At 35.5% G+C, this 19,135-nt stretch overlaps 1 non-coding gene across 1 annotated transcript; it reads left to right on the forward strand.

Annotated features, from left to right (window-relative positions):
- The first annotated feature begins 4,910 nt into the window (after nt 1-4,910).
- On the forward strand, nt 4,911-5,017 carry LOC120883873 (U6 spliceosomal RNA). Its single transcript, XR_005726052.1, has one exon. It is a non-coding gene; the product is annotated as a U6 spliceosomal RNA (small nuclear RNA).
- The last annotated feature ends 14,118 nt before the right edge of the window (nt 5,018-19,135 follow it).

The raw sequence follows: 19,135 nt of genomic DNA on the forward strand, positions 1-19,135 counted from the left end.
ACCCAAAATGCATTTTTAAGTAGCTTTGTAGCCTTCAGTTGTTTGTAAAAATTATAATCTCATATTTTTTCTTTTCCTAGAAAAGTAAAATAAATATGTCTCTCCTGGGGTCCCCTAACTAAGCACCATACTTCCATGTTAGCTCTGCTCATAAGGGAGTGTACCTGTTGATTTTCCTGAATTCCCCATTGGACTAAGTATTAGACTAAGTGACTTGAGTGACTGCATCTGTTATTTCCTTATTTATTTATATATTTATTTATTTATTTATTTTTAAACAGGGTCTTACTATTGTCTCAAACTTCTGGTCTCAAGTGATCTTCTTGCCTAGTAACTGGGACTACAGGTGATCACCACAACACATGGTTTTTTGTTTTGTTTTGTTTTGTTTTGTTTTGTACCCTACATGGTATCTAGTACATAGAAAAAAACACATAACTATCATTTATTAATTCATTCATACCTTATTTTCTGTATAAATTTCCTCTTTTAGCATGTTTGACCACATAGACAGTCATCTTTACCTAAGTCACTATCATCTGATAAGAATGATAGTAACTCTTGGTATTCTGTAACAATATCTTCCCTACCTTCCAGATAAGGTTAGCACTGTCTCCAGGGTCTTGGGTTATCCACTTCTATTTCTGTCTTCAGACCCATTTCTTCCATTCTGTACTTCAAAATGTCCCTCTAGCTTTGAGTGAGCTGCATTTTATGATTCAGCTCCAGAAATTCTTTGAAGGATCAAAAAGAAAAATTTTAAGTCTCTAGGTAAGCTACTACTCAAAAAAGTAATTTTAGGTATTAAATTCTTTGTCTGGTAGGAATCAATAAGAAAGAATGCATGCTACCTAACAAGGGCTTCAATGATGGTTCCTTTCTCTGATTTTTGATTGTTCTAAACATGATATTATCTTGTCCTTGAATTGTAATTTATTTTGATTAGAGATTGAATCTTTCTTTATTAAATATTTCTAACGTTGAAATAGATCATGGACAAATACAAATACATGATTTTTTAACAATAGGCATTACATTTGTTTTTACCATAAGCTTTCAATAAAACATAAATTGCCTGATTTTCATAGATGTACTTGCATCTTTCTAACTATAGTTGAGTGCTTTATGCACCTCCATATAATAATAATTTATGCAGAGCTATTGATACTGAATCTATTGTGTTGTACAATTCTTTGAAAGACAAGTGTTTATTTTTAAGATGAGCTACATTTTCATATGCATCAACAATTATATCTCTTCCTCATATAAAATATCATAGTTTCAACATACTAATATTTTTTTTCTTGGGACATGTGTGTTTTATGATTTTTCTTTCACAAAGACTAAGTATTTATATTACCCTGCTTGAGAAAGAAAAATGGTATAAAGTGGACACTTCTTGATAAATGAATAAAATAACATGTAAATAACAGCAATTTTTTTTCCTCTGACACTCACCAGTCCTGACTTTTTTGCTCACTCTTACAAAATCTTTAAAGGAAAAAAATCACAACATGCAAAAATAAAATAGAAGCTGCACTGCATAAGCATTGATGTATAGAAGAATTCATAGACTTCATATGGACCATGCAATATGATACTTTGACATGTGACCTGGACACACAGAAGCTGACTTAAAACATGACACATCATCATTCTGTGGTTCTGAGTCACCTTTTGCATAAGAATTGTCAGCAGCAGAATACACAACAAACCTGATTCTGAACTTTGAGACAAACTGAGAGGTGATACAGAGAACCCTGAATGAGCTGCTGTTTAAAAAATAAACCAGGCAGCATAAGAACATTTTTGAAGCACAACAAAGTATCAGGAAGCAATTTATGATGAGAAGAAATAATACCAAGACTCTTGAAAACTCTTGTCTTCTCAACACACCCCATTTAGGAAGAATGGGTTTTTACATATGAACAATTATTGAACAAGCTTGCACTCTTTCCAGCAGTACATATTTTTAGTTTAAATATGATTCCTCTTTAAATGAGCAATTTCTTTTTCTTTTTATAAATTTTCAAGGATGTTACAAATTTGAAGTCCTCACTTAATGTTTACTCTTCCACAGTAGCATAAAAAACAAAAACTCATTCATTCATGTGGAAAAAAAAATGAGAACTCTAATCTATTGACTCACAAGTGTGGTAGCTAACTTATTCTTTGCTTCCCTCTTCTGACTAATCAAAACTGATTACCAGTCATTTCTTGAGACTTTCATAGTCAAAGCTACTGAGCCAATTTTATACATTTTCTTTGTACTCTGCATTCTGCATTTCTTAAGAAAGGTGGAAAGTATTAGAAATTAATAAGTGGCACATGTTTTCGATTAATGAAGCATAAAATATTCAGAAATAAAATACTGTTTGTTGCAAAATTATGAAACCATTTCTCAAGCTAATATATCCACATGCAATAAATTTTTTAAGGATTGCAGGGATAGAAAATATTCTGAAGCCACAGGATTAAAATCAGAGGTGTCTAGAAAAACTATCAACAGCTTTAATGTTATTCCTATCAAGATCCCTAAGGCATTTCTTGTAGAAATAAGAAAAACAATTTTAAAATTTATTTTGAATCAAAAATAGACTCCAAATAGTCAAAACATTCTTGAGAAAGAATAAAAATCTAGAAGCATCACACATATGCTTTCAAAATATATTACAAAATAATAGCAATTAAATAGTGTGGTATTGGCCTAAAGACAGACAGGAAGGCCAATGGAACAGAATAGGAATCCCAGAAACAAAACCACACATGTATGGTCAACTGATCTTCAGTAAGGGTTCCAATAATATGCAATAAGGAAAAGATAGTCCTTAAGCTTTACAGGCCAGCATTTGACAATGGGAAAACTGAATATCCACATGCAATTTTTTTTTTTAAATGGACTCATACCATAGGCAAACCATCAGCTCAAAATGAATTACTGGTTTAAATGTACTTTCTGAAATTGCAAAACTTCTAGAAGAATACTTCTGGAGAAAGCTTCATGACTTTGATCTTGTTCAATGATTTATGGATATGACCTAAAAATTACAGGCAAAAATACAAAGTGGGACTAGACCCAACTAAAATTCTTCTGCATAGCAAAGAAAACAATCAAAAGACTGAAAAGGCAACCTACAGAATGGAAGAATATGTTGCAGCCATATATCTGATGAAATACAAACTTCAAAAATAAATAAGAACCTTTATGAATCAACATCAAATAAACTAATAGCCCAATTTAAAATAGGCAAAAATCTTGAATAAAAATTTCTCCAAAGAGAACAAACAATGACCAACAGGTTTATGAAAAGGTGCTTGATATAACAAGGAAACAGAAATTAAAACTATAGTGAGATATCATCTCCCCCCTTGGGAGCCCTACATCACATAGTAAACCTTAGATTATGAAACCAAGAAAAGGTCACTCAAGTTCATAATAATTGTGATGCATCCAAAGAATCTATTGCTCCCCACACTAAAGCTCAATGCTAGAACCTGAAAATCAAATTATATTCCTCTCTTTCTCTTTGTTCCTCACAATCCATTTCTGAGTTACTTTCTTGCTTCCTAAAAAACATCTCTGGAATCCATCCTTCTTGATACTTCACTACCACTGCCTTAATTTAGGTATCCATCTTTTCTCTATATATCTACAACATCCTTCTTAATTTCTCCCTGTTGTCAAATCAACCTCTCATTCACAGTCTATCTTCCATGTATGATCAAAGTGATGTTTATTTTTTGAAAAATAATAAATATAGAAAAAGTCCAATTAAATATTTTTGTCCCTCAGTTTAAGTTTTTGCTCAAAAAACTGCCTATTAGTAGTTTTATTGCTGCCTATTAGCAAAAATATAAAATAAATTCGTGTATATAGCTTTCAGAAAATCCACTCTAAACCTCAGTTCAACCACATCTATCAGTACTCCCTTCCTTAAATTTTACAGGACAGTACTTCCCAGAAAACCCCAGGGCTTCTCATACCTACATACCTTAAAATTTGTATTTCTTTCTTGTCTTAGAAGGAAACTCCTACATTCTCTGGAAAAAAAAAATTACCCTAAGTATTCAGTGATACTCCATCCCAAAACCTGGTTTATAGGCCCCTATTAGAGTTCTTACCATATTGTGATGGATGTGACTGTCCTCAGGTATGTCTCCCTTATTAAACTGTGAGACTTGAAAGCAGTGACTATTGATGCTCTTCTTGTCTTCACAGTATTCTTACACTCTAACACAGAGAACTTAGAATCAAAATTGTTCAAATAAATGAGGCCAAAAGACGCTGTTCGCACCAAACAACATTATAAACCACCAAATACAATCACAAAATAAGTGGAAAAAGTAGGGAGACCCTCATTGCTATACAAAATTACATATAAGAGGTTGTGAGGGGAATGGGAAAATAAACAAGGAGAGTAATGAATTACAGTAGATGGAGTAGAGAGAGAAGAAGGGAGGGGAGGGAAGGGGAGGGGGGATAGTAGGGGATAGGAAAGGTAGCAGAATACAACAATTACTAATTGGGCATTATGTAAAATTGTGGATGTATAACCGACGTGATTCTGCAATCTGCATTTGGGGTAAAAGTGGGAGTTCATAACCCACTTCAATCTAATGTATGAAATATGATATGTCAAGAGCTTTGTAATGTTGTGAACAACCAATAAAAAAATAAAAAATTTTAAAAAAAGGTATTAAGGATATTATTCTACATTAAAAAAAGTAATTGAAATAAAAAATAATAGTGTTCTCAGAAACTAATCAGATAATAGTAATAGAAATAATAAGAGTTGCATAAGAGTTGTCAGCAGCAGAACACACAACAAACCTGATTCTGAACTGTGAGACAAACTGAGAGGTGATATAGAGGACCCTGCATGAGCTGCTGTTTAGAAAAACAAACCAGGGTGCTCGATTCAGCAGCATATACACTAAAATTGGAACGATATAGAAAAGATTAGCATGGCCCCTGTGCAAGGATGACATGCAAATTCATGAAGAGTTCCATATTTTTATGTGATGGACATCATTACCCAAAGTACATGTATGAAGACACGAATTTGGTGTCAACATACTTTATATACAAACATAGATATAAAAAATTGTGGTATATATGTGTAATAAGAATTGTAATGCATTCCACTGTTGTGTATTTTAAAAAATAAAATTAATTAAACAAACAAACAAACAAAAAACAGGCAGCATAAGAACATTTCTGAAGCTTGATAAGGTATCAGGAAGCAATTTGTGATGAGAAGAAATAATATCAAGACTCTTGACAACTCTTGTCTTCTCAACACACCCCATTTAGAAAGAATGAGTTTTTATATATGAACCATTATTGAACAAGCTTGCATTCTTTCCAGCAGTATATATTTTTAATTTATATATGATTCCCCTTTAAATGAGCAATTTCTAGCAATTTCAATTTAAATGAGCAAGGATTTTATACATTTAAACCCTATAAAACCTCATGAAAATTGTAATGCATTCCATGCTGTCATATATTTTAAAAAGAATAAAATAAAATCAATAAAAGATAAAAAAGAAAAATAAGCCTCATGAAAGATGATATTTTATCTCATTTACAGATGAGAAAACTGAGGTATAGGTAAATTGATGGTATAGATGGGATAGGTAAATTGCCTATGGTAACATAGTTAGCAATTGGCAAATTTCAATAAGCATAAGTATACAGTTGGCTACCAATGGTTGCTAGCTTTATTTCAGTGCTCACAAGAAGTACCAGGAAAATCCCATTCTATTTTACATATGATACAAAGTATTGAATTCTTGAATTATAGAATAATTATTCTACTGTATTTGGTCAACTTACCCATTCATATTCAAATCTTTGGAAATATTTCCCTGAGCAAACAGTTTCTAAAACTATTATTCTACTGAAGCCTGCTTTTTTCCTGTATCTTTCTAAAATATGCATCTTCCACAAATGGGGATACAGCTCAAGGTAGGTGGAGTGCATGCTTAACATGTGTAAGGCCTTAAATTCAGTTTCTAGCACCCAAATAAGTAAATACTAAAACATGATACTTTCAATAAGATGATTAATCTAATTTCTGAAGTGCCCCTGATATTAACAAACTGCATTGATTTTTTTTCTTTTAAAACTCCAAATTAAAAAAACGAAGGAGGACAAGATATGAATTTGGTGTCTGGCACCCATGTACAGAAATTTTAGAGCTCTAAGACAAGGCTTCTTCCTATGGATCATGCCAATAATTCCTAATTCCACATGCCTCCAGACTCTTAGACTCTCAGAAGAAGTTCAGTGTATTTAGAATGATGAAAAAGTGGGCGCTTTGAATCTCAGCTTGGTATATTGTATCTATATGACACAGGCAGTTTCAAACAAACAAATTTTGGACATATGAAGACGCAAATTTCAGTTTAATTGCTAAACAAATGTCTGCTTCTCTTTAGCTAGGTGTACCATTATTTATACCCTCGTTAGTATAGTAGCAATTTACTATCTTTATAAGTAATTATGCGTCAACTGCCTCAAGCATTTTCCCTATATGGTGCACATCTTCTTTCCCTATACCCATAAACTGGCTTTATTTTCTTATTCTTAATAGACACATAATTATTACAATATTTAGTGAGTACAGTATGACAATTTGATGCAACTATACAATGTTCAGTGATCAAATAAGGGTAAATAGCTTTTCCTTCTAAAACATTTATCATTTTTTGAGTTGGAAAGCTCCAAAATCCTCTCTTCTAGTTTTTTTATAATATACATAATAAATTCTTGTGAACTGTTGTCATCCCACTATGCTGCAGAGCCTTGGAATATATTCCTGTGGCATAATCATATTTTGGTACCCAAATCCAACCTCCCTCCATCCCTTTTTGCTTCTACCCTCCCAGCCCCAGTGAACACTCTTCTCTTGTCTACTTCAATAAAGTCAATTCCTTTAGCATAACTTTAAAACATAAGTCATTATTTATAAATCTACAAAGAAAGTGTTAAGCAACAAAACTCACCATTGTTAAAAACTCTCACATTTGTACCAACTTAAAGACTTCTTATTCCTTGGAAAAAAATCAATGGAAGTTATTCACATATGTTAAAGAATCATCTCAAAAAACTACTTTTTCTATAAATAAATACATTTTGTATAAGTAAGCCAAATGTACATAATGTAATTTAGCTATACTTGGCATCCTAAAACACTTGAGAGAGTATTCACTAAATCATTCACGGAATGCTATAATATTCTGTCACTGTATCATAATATTTTATATGCAAAATATGCCCTTCCTAAAGTGGGCCTAAAAACAGTCATTTCTGAGACATTTATCTGGAATATAAATGTGTTAATGCATTACAGGGTAAAACACTTGAGTGCCTAAGGATTTTTATTCAGTCCCAGAAATTTATCAAAGACAAATCTTTCCTTCCTTTTAATGGGATATTTGAAATAGTTAGCATCTAAATATTAAAGTGTTCTTAAAAGTTTTTGCAAATCGCCATTTAATGATACATTACCCTTCATTTAACTGAGACATTGTCTTTTACATGCAAGGGAAGCAAAACAAGATTGGCCAATAGAAAGAAAGAGAACCTTATACAACCTTGTAAGACCACAGTAAGCCTTATCATTTCCCAATTCAATAAAGAAGTGCTAGCTTCCTAAGAAGGTAACCAATCTTAACTGCCTCCAACTCAATCTAATTCATAAAGTAGACAATATAGACATTGCACAAATTATAGTTAATAATAATGCTCTTGTACACAAAGAAAATTCAAAATTGGGCAATCATGTAGCAAATTTGAAAGAATCTGGACAATTTATTCATGAAGTCCCATTGCTTAATTATTAGTGTTTCTAATATGACCCCTCACCCCTGGTAGAACTTAACTAATGCTTTTAAAAGACAGATAAAAAGGAACAGAGTAATAAAAAAGTAATATCATAGTTACTTGAGGAAATTTTGTGGCTCAAAAACCTGAGTTCAAAATAATTTAGAGATTAAGAGGCATAAAAGGAATAATATGCAAGTTGAAAGGTTAGAACTAAGATTTCATACAAAAGCCAGGCAAGACTAAAAAATAAAAGGACACAATTAATTTTTAGAAATTCCATTTCATTTGTTGGGGTGGGGCCGTGGCTCAGTGGTAGAGCGCTTGCCTAGCATGCATCAGGCACTGGGTTTGATCCTCAGCACCACATAAAAGTAAAATAAAAAAATAAAGATATTGTGCCCACCTGTAACTAAAAAATAATTTTTTTTAAAAAAAGAAGTTCCATATCATTTGCAATAAATTCTTAGTTATTAAATAAATTAGAATAACAGATATTATAATTTCAAACAGGTATAAGCTCTCTAAGTAGAACAATCCCAAAATTCAATATTTTTAAATGATCAGAAGCATTAAAAATATTTGTAATAAGCCAATTATAAAAGTGAAAACAAAAAGTAACCACTCCTTTATTCACATAGGTATTTTTAAATTCATAAATAGTTACAGCAGAAATGATTCTTATTATAATGGTTTATCATTAGTCTTATAAGAAAAAGTCAATGATACAGGCTTTGTTTACTGCAATTAATTTTTTTACACCAAATCGTTATCACATTAACAAAAGCAAACTGTTTTAATAGTTATAAACATTTGCTTACAATCTACTTGTATAATCTCTTCTCCATCACTTTTTAAGGTAAAAATGATTAAATTAAATCTCTAGGCTGAGGAGCTTGCTAAAATTAAAAATTACAAAATGAAAAAAATCAACTTAAATCTTGCAGAATCCTCTGTATTTAATAAAATCATCTAGAAAATATAGTTCATTGAATTAAACTGATTATTTTTAACAAACAATAACAATAAAGTAAAAACAAGTGAGTTCTCCTGCAGCAGAGTAAAAAGGTACCATGCAAAACACTTTAGTTTCAATCCTGGAACTAAAATTCTATGGGGAGTTTTAGTATAAAACACATCCAACAGAAATTTAAAGATAGAACGTATAGTACCAATTGAGTATAATTGGCCATAAGCTGTAATGTACTGGCTATAACCAATGACAAATCCCTAAAAAAGTAAAGACAAATGTTAGGAGTTTCTTTCTTTCTTTCTTCCAATAAGCAAAGGAAATCTACCAGAGTTCAGATATCAATGTGCACAACACAGCTTAAGAGAAAATATCTGTGTGCACCCCCAACGTGACACCACACTGTTAGAAGCTTAAATGATACGTACAGGAAATATCAGTTCAGATAAAGACAGACTACAAGTCAGTATTATCATGGAATCATACATTGGATCCTTTCCAGAAATAATTACACACAGCCTTCTGCAGCATGCACGCCCTGGAAAGCTGCATATGTTGGCTTCTCAGCAGCCTGACAGCAGGCAGTTTCCAATTGCATGGAGAATGGAGAGCTCATGTTAATGAGATTCTCTTTCTGCATCTCTCTACCTCACAGGCTGCATCTTCTAGCAAAGGAAAATCACTCTTCTACTCAAGCAGAAAAAGCAGGAGACTCATATATGCCTTTATTTCACTTACATTTTTCTCCTTTTATCATTAATGTTTTAAAATGCATTTATATTCCTCACTGACACTGGAAGGAATCATTTCCTTTGCTTGGATTCTACAGCAAAATGCTTTGTAACATTTTTTCCTCACTTTCATGCTTATTATAACATATTATAGCAGCCACTTAATTCCATTCCTTATTTTTTCCTTCTAAAATGAACCACATTTCAGAGAGGCAGGACAGAAAAAAATAGAAATAAATCAAAGTTCACTTTGGTAGTGAAATTTGTCCCATCAATGTCATTATGAGAACAGTTTCAAAAAAAGAAATATTTTATTAAGAGAAAACATTAAAATCTTCCTGTTACGTTGACCAAGCTAAGATAGCCTATTATAGAGTACATGGTCAAGAGTAGATCTAATGCTAAGAAGACCTATGAAAGTAGGAATCCTCCTATTTTTAAGACAGCTTCATTTAAGAATCAGTATTAACTTTACTTTGATGTATCATATTTAATTTAAACTATACACAAAGTTCTTCAAATTCTAAATTGAGGTAAACAATTGGGGTTTTCTTCCTTCTCCTCCCTCTTATCTAAGATTTTCTCAATAGGGAATATGCAAATCTTTTGTGCATTTTGAAAAACAAAAAGCAATACAGTTTATCAATTCTTCAAAAATGCTTCCATTGTTTTACAAATAATATCACTGCAAATTGTTTTTTTCATTTTAATAATCTACCAAATTCCTGTTTACGTATTTTCTTCCCTTTAACTGAAAGCTGCTGCCACCCTGGGCCAAGCTAACAATCCATCTCCTATGTTAGTATTCACACTCTTCAAATAATCGTATATATTTTCTTGTCTTTCCTCGCTACTCTGTTGCCCATCTTGTTTGGGTAAGCAATACATAAAATCGGTTCTCTTCATCGTTCCTCATAAGTTAATTTCTCCAGCCACTCTTTTGTGCTTCTCTGAAATCTGTCTAATTTGTCAACCTTCCCCTGGTACTGAGAAGTTCAGTATTGCATACAGGATCCTGGTTCTGTCTTGCCAATGCTTGACACAGAAAAGATTATCGCCACACTACCTTTTCTTTTCTTTTTTTCTTTTTTTTTTTTTTTTTTTTTTTTTTTTTTTTGGTACAAGGGATTGAACTCAGGGGCACTCAACCACTGAGCTGCATCTGTGTGCTTTATTTAGAGACAGGGTCTCACTGAGTTGCTTAGTGCCTCACTGTTGCTGAGGCTGGCTTTGAAATCAGGACCCTGCTGCCTCAGCCTCTGGTGCCACTGGAGTTACAGGCTTGTGCAACTGCACCTAGCTAGCCACACCTCTTCTGATAGCGAAACATCTATAGGCATGCAGCTTAAAAAACACTTAGGCTAGCTAGGCATGGTGGTGCACACTTGTGGTCCCAGTGGCTCCAGAGGCTAAGGCAGTAGGATCACAAGTTCAAATTCAGCCTCAACAATTCAGCAGGCTTTAAGCAACTTAGTAGACCCTGTCTCAAAAAGTGAAAAGGGCTGGCATTGTGACTCAGTGGTTAAGCACTCTGGGTTCAATCCCTAGTATAAAAACAAAACAAAACAAAAAATAGACTTTTTTGCTATAATTTTACACAGAATATTTCTATGTAATTTTTTTTGCTCTAACCTTCACTTCATGCATTAGCATTTTATAAATATTTCTTGTGCACTCATATTCTGCATTTCAAATATGTTATGCTGAAACATGGATATATTTGCTTTCATCTTTTTCAGCTAAGTGCTTTATTTTCTCTACGTATGTCTGACCTCTCTGCACCACAGTATTTCTCTTATCGCAAAAAGGTCTCCACTTAGTACCATTCACGAGTGTAATTAATATGATCTTTATTCGTTATAAGGGTTATTCCTAGTAATGTTAAATAAAAACCTTATGACAGCAACCCCCTGAATCACCTCACATAAGTCAGCTTATTGCCAGATAAGAGTTCATTTTATTTATGGTCTTTCAACCAATTTTCAGCACTCATGTCAATCTGAATGAGTTTCAAATAAGATTTTGTAAAACCATCTCATATGTTTCATGTTCCTTTTAGTCACTAGTTTTGTAACTTGATCAACGGATTGTTAAGTTTGACTGCTATGGTTCAATTTTTAATTGTGGAAGTTACTGTTATTAGATAGAGGAAAAAAATTATTAGACTACTCATAGTACTAGAAGATGGATTTCTCTAAGTGAAAGGCATAGGAACACAGACTTTTTTTTTTTAAACAGAGAGAGAGAGAGAAGAGAGGGAAAGAGAGAGCGTTTTTTAATATTTATTTTTCAGTTTTCGGCGGGCACAACATCTTTATTTATTTATTTTTTTATGTGGTGCTGAGGATCGAACCCAGTGCCCCGAGCATGCCAGGCGAGCATGTTACCGCTTGAGCCACATCCCCAGCCCAGGAACACAGACTTTTAAAAATAATAAGCATTCATTGTAAAATCATATATGTTTAATAATATGCCTACTTCCCATATTTATGTTCCTGTTTCACTAAGTTATCATCGGAATTTATGGATATGTCTACATAATGCAAGTATTTGTATTCAAGTTACAGAAAAGAAAAAATGCTTATTTACAGCTCTTGTTTATAATAACTTGCCTTTTCTATCCTATACTGCTACTTGCAATCTAATGAATGATGTGTTTCTCACCCACACCAACTTTCCTATAATCATCAAATTCCATAGCTATTTTACATTATGCAACATTGGAATACTTATTTTGAATACATGTTAAGGGAAATTAACTCAAGGAAAAACAAGCACTTGATTTTCTTTTTTCTTGCTTTTCAGTTAAGTACAGACAAGAAATGTAATGAATGAATCAACAGTACATATTTTGATGAAAGCAATATTGAGCATACAAAACACTACACATTCAAGAAAAGCCTTGCATTTTTCTTAACTCATAACATTGAAAATGAGATTCACAATCTTGTTAGTGTCAGACTATAATCATTCACATTGCTCTACAAATCAAAATAATATTTTTAAAAGAGCAGCACTGCACCTTCAATGTTAAGGTTTTATGTCATTTTGTGTTTTATGAATAAAATTTTACTTAGGAAGATCCACAAAGGGATGTGAAAGACAGAGGTTTTGTTAGTCAAGAAGAGAACCCAAGAGAATACTTGTAGATAGTGCATACAAGTTGGTCTCTTGATACCATTTGAGTTGCAAGAAGCAACATTAAATACTTCTGTTCACTGAAAGTAAACTTATGGTATTCTGGTCAAACCCTGAATCACAATTGCTATGTGTGTCATTGAAGTAATGAGTTTGTCTCTAGGGACAGGGCACAAAGGAAAAAGCACATAAAACTTCCACTACAGAAGAAAAACAGCCCTGACACCCTAGACAGAGACAGTTGCCCCTCTGTCCTCCCACCTGGAGGTACATTGCTGTCCTGGCATGTGACAACATGTGGAGATTAAAAACAGGAGAAATATCTGGGACAAAAAAATGTCAGAGCCTTAGAGTCAGTTACATTCTTAAAAGAGCACAACATCGAGAGGGAAGTCACATTATTCGGAACACGGGCTTTAAAGGAGGGAAAGGTAATTAGCAGCATATTGGTTCTAAAGAACAAATTTCAGTCAAATCTATCATGAAACAAGTTTGAATAGACACTAGAACAGACTTTGAGCAGCCGCTGGATTTATTGCACAAGGTAAAATGTGGTAGCAAAAGATTTCAATCAAAGTTCCTGCCCTTTCTGGCACTCAAAAAACAACAAATGCTAGTACTTTTGGTAGAATGATACTCACACACTTTGGAAAGTGCTTCACCAAAGATTAGTTTTGAACTCACTTATTGAGTTCAACCTGGAGAAATACTATAGAGCAGGATATGAAGGAAAGATGACCACAGTATCAAACCTATCTTATTCAGTGAATGCTGTTGAAATCCCTGATTCGACATAAATTTAAGTTTTCTTAAAATCCACTTACTTCAAAGCCACCTAGATTTCTCAACTCAATTAGCAATTCTCTATTAGGGATTCTTTTATCCCTTTCAAAAATAAATGGTAAAGGAAAAAATTTTAAATGCTGCTTACACTATTTCAAAACCTCTACTCTCTACACCAAAATCTGGTGCACAAATTCCTTGGCTTCTGAGAGTATAATCATTCCAAAGAATTGCTTTTGTTCCTTATTTGCTAATTCAAGACCATAGCAAGTTTGAGATATTTGAACATGCACCAAGTACCCTTGATTAACTATTGCTTCTTTAAAAACTGAAAATTTATCTCTTCTTCATGAAGATCTCTTTTCATACTCATACCATGAAAAGCAGTAATAGCCTAATGTATTAAAGCATCATTTGCATAAATAACAAAAAAATCAGTCATCCAATGAGTAGACTTGTAGACTCCAGATGTAAACACCAAAAGCTGCATTTTAGTAAGAAAATATGCACCATTGGGGAAAAATGCAAGACAGACAGAGCAGCACACCATACATAAAATGTCAAACATGTCAAAACACTCATGAATACCAATATCTCCCACCACACCACAACCAATTTTAAAGGTTATTTAGGGCTAACACATCTGCAAGTGCAGATTTTACAGCAGCAGACTTTATTTTTCTCAAATACATTAAAAATAAGTCACCAATGTGTCAATTGTTTCTGATGTTTTCACACACATGTAGCCCATGTAGAAAATTTTGCCCAGCACAGCTTAGAGCAGGACAGTTACACAGAACACAGACTCCTGGCTTTGAACAGCTTCATTATGGATTTCTGGAAGTTGGCTTTTAACTTTATCAATTCATAATGCAAAAGGATAATTAGACAAAAACCAAGAAAGCAAATGTAACTATCTTCATACCACAAAAACAAAAAAATAAAAATAAAAAACCCTCTTAAGGTCTTTAATTCAACTTTTCAGAACTTTGTTTCAGAAAGGCAATTTCAGAATATGTCACAAGGCTTCCTTGTCCCTAAGCCACTGATGGCGAATTATCTCTAGATAACTGCAGATAAGTAAGTTTTATAAATCAAGAAGCATAACACATGCAGAACACACTTATCCTATTCCTAGCCCTCAGATAAGTGAAGCTTAAATTAAATGTCAAAGACGAACACAATCTATAGTGTAAGCAAACAGCTGACCTAAATCCACCATATTTTGTTTGTCAAGTATGTATATTCTAATAAATTTTGTAATATAATAATACTATTTTTGCCACCCTTTGACTATACCACATTAGATGCACACAGTCGTCTGAAGAAATATTATTTTCTGCTTGACTCTCTAAACAAAAGCTATTTATACCATTTGGTAGACTGTATCAGCAGCTTTAACAAAATGTTAGTTACAATTGAACATTGTAGGCCATGAAGACAGGAAAAGTACAGGAAAGAGTAAATGGCTCATGCATAGCATTTTTCAGTTTTACTATCAGGGCTGTGACTATAGTAAATTAACTCACTGAGGTACAATTTTGTATTCCTGATAGGAACCTGAGAAGTTGGCTGAAAATTAAATGGTTAATATAAGAAAATTCAAATAGCTTGAGGATGAAAAACATTGTTCCTCCTTACTACATTTGTATGTCTTTCTCAGTGACATAAATATGCACAGTAATCATTCTCATTCTTTTCTTGGGCAGCAACACAAGCAACTAAGGACTCCTTCACACATTAATTATGAAAAACAATAAAAAAGTTCTTCTTTAACATTTCAGAGAAAGGAGCAGTCTACCATTATAATAACCCCACTATGACTTCATATCCATGATTCCTTCCAAAAGCCTGCACACACCTGAAAAAAAAATAACCACAACTCTCAACAGGTAAGGAAACTCCTAGTCAGTTTCAATAGAAATAGTAGAAAAAGGTTCAATCCATATGAGTCAGCAATACTAAAGCAAGGCACTTGGAACTACATATCTTGACTATGAATTTGAAGTCCAGAGATTCCATGAAATTATAGGTCAAGTATTTTCAAGTAACTTTGAAGTAACCATCTGTAAAATGGAAATAATAATGCCAACTTCAGAGTTGGTATTCAAGAGGATTACATGATATGAAAGTTGACTTTGCAATACGTGGTAGACACAGTTATTGTTTACAAAAGAAACTCACAACCCATAGAAGGTGGTCTCAGTCTCATGATCTTGCCTTTCAGAATGGCACAAGTCTTTAACAGAGTCCATGTCATCCCTACCTGGAGATTGCAGCACTTCTTAGCAAACAAGTCCTTTAGCTAGAGAAGATTGACAAGGGATGAAACTTTCCACACCAATGATTTTGTTCCTTTTAATTTCTTTATCATGACTTGAAGCCTCTGTGTAGTTCTTATTAGCCCAGGGCTTCAAAACTGAATGTCACACTCGCTTTAAATAATCCTATGATGGCCTTCATATCTAACTTTCATCTCATACCTGTCCACCTACCTCCAGCATTCTTCATGTGGCCTTTGCTCACTTATTTTTGTCTTATTTTTTTTTCTTCTTTAAACTCATCCACATTATTGGTGGCACCCTGGCATCCTGTGTTTCTAAGACATTTTACCCTCTCCTTGTCATCTCTATTTGCATTCAACTCTACCATCTGATTAAATATATCATCTAAATTGCCTCAGCCATATTTATTTCTACCCATTTCTCAACAAAAGCTATGCTTCCTTCCTCATGCTTAGGTATAGCATATACATGAAAGGACCAGGCATTCAGTGAGTAGAAATGGGATATTCACTCCTCTCCTATCTCTATGGCTTCCTTCTCTATACACTTCATGTTCACTCTCTTCCCAGGTACAGTGCCCAGGGAGAATAAAAATGTGTTGCTGTATGTGCTTGTGTCCTCCCTTGCTTATGATTGATGCCCTGTTGGCTCTCAAAAGATCACAGGACAGAAGATAAAAAGATGCTAAATTCTGTTGGGTAAGAGAAGAGGTTGGTTGATGGAAATTTAAAAAAAAAAAAAAAGAAAGAAAGAGAGAGAGAGAGAGAGAGGAGAGAGAGAGAGAGAGAGAGAGAGAGAGAGAGAGAGAGGAAATAAGAAAACAACAAAAGCAACAAGCAGTTGCTGCCCGAGAAAAGAATGAAAATGCTGCCTATGTTTATGTTACTGAGAAAGTCATATTAAAAGGTAAAGAGAAAGGATGTTTTTCATCAATCTGTTTGAAGAAACAGAAATGGTCACAAAACCACATTGCTGAGGTTCCATATCAGCACCCCTGGTAAAGGCAGTCCTTTCACTTATCACACAGTCTTTTCCATCAACAGTGGTTATCAACTTTTTTTTTTTAACAGAGACCCACACTCAAATATATTTCATGTTTTGACCTGAGAAGTGTCAGCAAGCAATGCTTGGACTTCTTTTACTTTCCTACTCTGTGCAAAGCACTCTTCATTTCTATTCTGTTATTCTTTTATTTCTGTGGAAGAAAATCCTGACAGCAAGCCATCATGATCACTTTGAAAAACACTAATGGGTCAGGACCCTCAGCTTCAAAAACAATGGCCTATTTACAGCTTGAAGAGTCCTTTCTCTTTTTATCCCATCCCCTTCTCAAATTTCCAATTTAATTTGAGGTAATCAACACAATCCTCTCAACACAACTTCCAGAGCCAGGAAATCAGCAGACTCATTCCCTCTGGAAGTCACTCTCACACCTGCCCTGCGAAAGAGTTCTCACGATTGCAGCAGCCCTTCAGCGACCCTCTGTTGCCCAAGGGAAGTCTATAGCAGAAACCTGGACACTGTGTCTGTTAGGACAGGTGGGACTTGTCCTAGAAATCCTACTTTATCTAAATACAGGTTTAGGTGGAAATAAGAAGAAATAGGAGTGGAGAAAATAACTGAGGGGAAAAAGAAACGCGTAGAAAAGCGTTGAAACGGTTGTCTCCTAGGATCCGAGAGTGCCTGCTCCGCACTGTATCCAGTTCAACTGAACACGCGACAAACAGCTCAGCTAAGCCAAGAGGGCAGCAAGCGGTCCGCAGTCGGCCTCTTGCAGAGCGGAAGGAATGCGCCCGACCCCAAGCCGAGAGGCTTATTAGCGGCCCGTACCCCCTACGGGCACAGCCCTGGTCTCGCCACTTGACTTGTGGCTCACTTTGGGGTGCGAGCCTAGGACCCATACACGTGTTTCAAGGAGACCTGGAGGAGGGGCGGGAACCCGCTCGATCTCTTCAGGGCTTCCGGTGGTAGGCACACGTGTGGAGCACGCTTGTGGGATGGGTGTGTGTACCCCTTTCCCAGCACTTCCCAAGGTGCGGACGCGCGCCTGGCGATCCGGTCAGGACGTCTCTCTCCCGCCCCTTTGTGCGCCCCAACAACTAGAAAAAGAATTTTCCCCAGGGTCGTTTGGGATGCCGCCCCAGCCGGGTTCAATGTTCTGGTGGACCAGAGACTGGCTTTGGATGGATAGGTGCAGGGAGAAGTCGGGAGCGCTCCTGGCTGCGGGCACTTGCGCCCAAACGCGCCAGACCTGACCAAGTGGTGACTAGAAAACCTGTTCTGGCCTCCGCCCTGGGAGATGTGGAACAGCTGGGAAAGACGCGGGGAGCATCTGGGGAGGGCTTGGAACAAACAGTTAACCCGGGCGAGTCCGTACTAATTACTCTAAGTCTCTCTCCGCAAAGTCTACCCATGCTACATTCGGAGTCAAACTCTTTCCAAAACGCAGAGGGCAGAGCAGGAGCGCTTGCGTCTCCACTTCTTCGTGTGCGGGACGCATGTTCTCTTGAGTCATCCCAAAGGGTCAACATCAGACTAGGTCGAGAAGGGCGCCTTAGTGAGAAAGCAGAAACGGGGAGTAAGCGGCTAGAACCCTTCTCTCCCGACTTCTTTCGCCACTATCTGCAGGGTCCAGAGCGCACCTCTCAGCCAGGGACAAGGGGGTGCAGCTCTTCTCAGAGCGCCTCCAGCTGGGGTGGGGCTCTGCTTTCCTTTGCAAGGACCGCTGGGTGAGACAGACGCCCTCCGACGGGAGTTGGACTTTTCCTAAGGAAAAGCACAGACGCAGAGGAAAGACGTTGTGGCCCCCGCAGTCGCTCCCAATTGTGCTCAGGAAACATACTAAGGGAAAATGACTTGAAGCAATAGCCTCGCCATCCTAAACGGTTATGTTTAATATTTAATTTTGGCGTCTAGTAAAATTTAAAGTCAAAATAAAAAGCGGATTTTTCATGTGTTCGTTTTATTGTTAAAAACGAATTATTTTAAAAAATGATAAACTACTTAGAATTCATATCTTGCTTTGCCAGTAAAGTCAGGCAGTATCCACCGAACCTATTACTGAAAACATGATTGAGATCTACATAGAACCTTTAGCAAAGACTGTTGCGACCAGGTGAGCTTTTTTCGGTTACATCTCAGACCAATGGGGAGGAAAGGGTGATTGGGCGTTGGCCAAAAACCCCAATATCTTGGCAACCCCGTTAGACTACAAAACTGAGTCAAATCCCGGCCCTTGAGGTGCCCCGGGAGTTTGAGTTGTTGAGAAATTCCCGGGAGCGCCAAGAAGCGAGAGTTCCTATTCTCAGATAGCGGGACACGTGTATGTGTATGGAGCGGGAGACGCTCTCCTTAAAGCCCTCCTTGAAGAGTACATAGTGGAAACACTCATTCCCAG

This window comes from Ictidomys tridecemlineatus, chromosome 7 (assembly GCF_052094955.1).
Source record: "Ictidomys tridecemlineatus isolate mIctTri1 chromosome 7, mIctTri1.hap1, whole genome shotgun sequence".
NCBI classification, from domain to species: Eukaryota; Metazoa; Chordata; class Mammalia; order Rodentia; family Sciuridae; genus Ictidomys; species Ictidomys tridecemlineatus.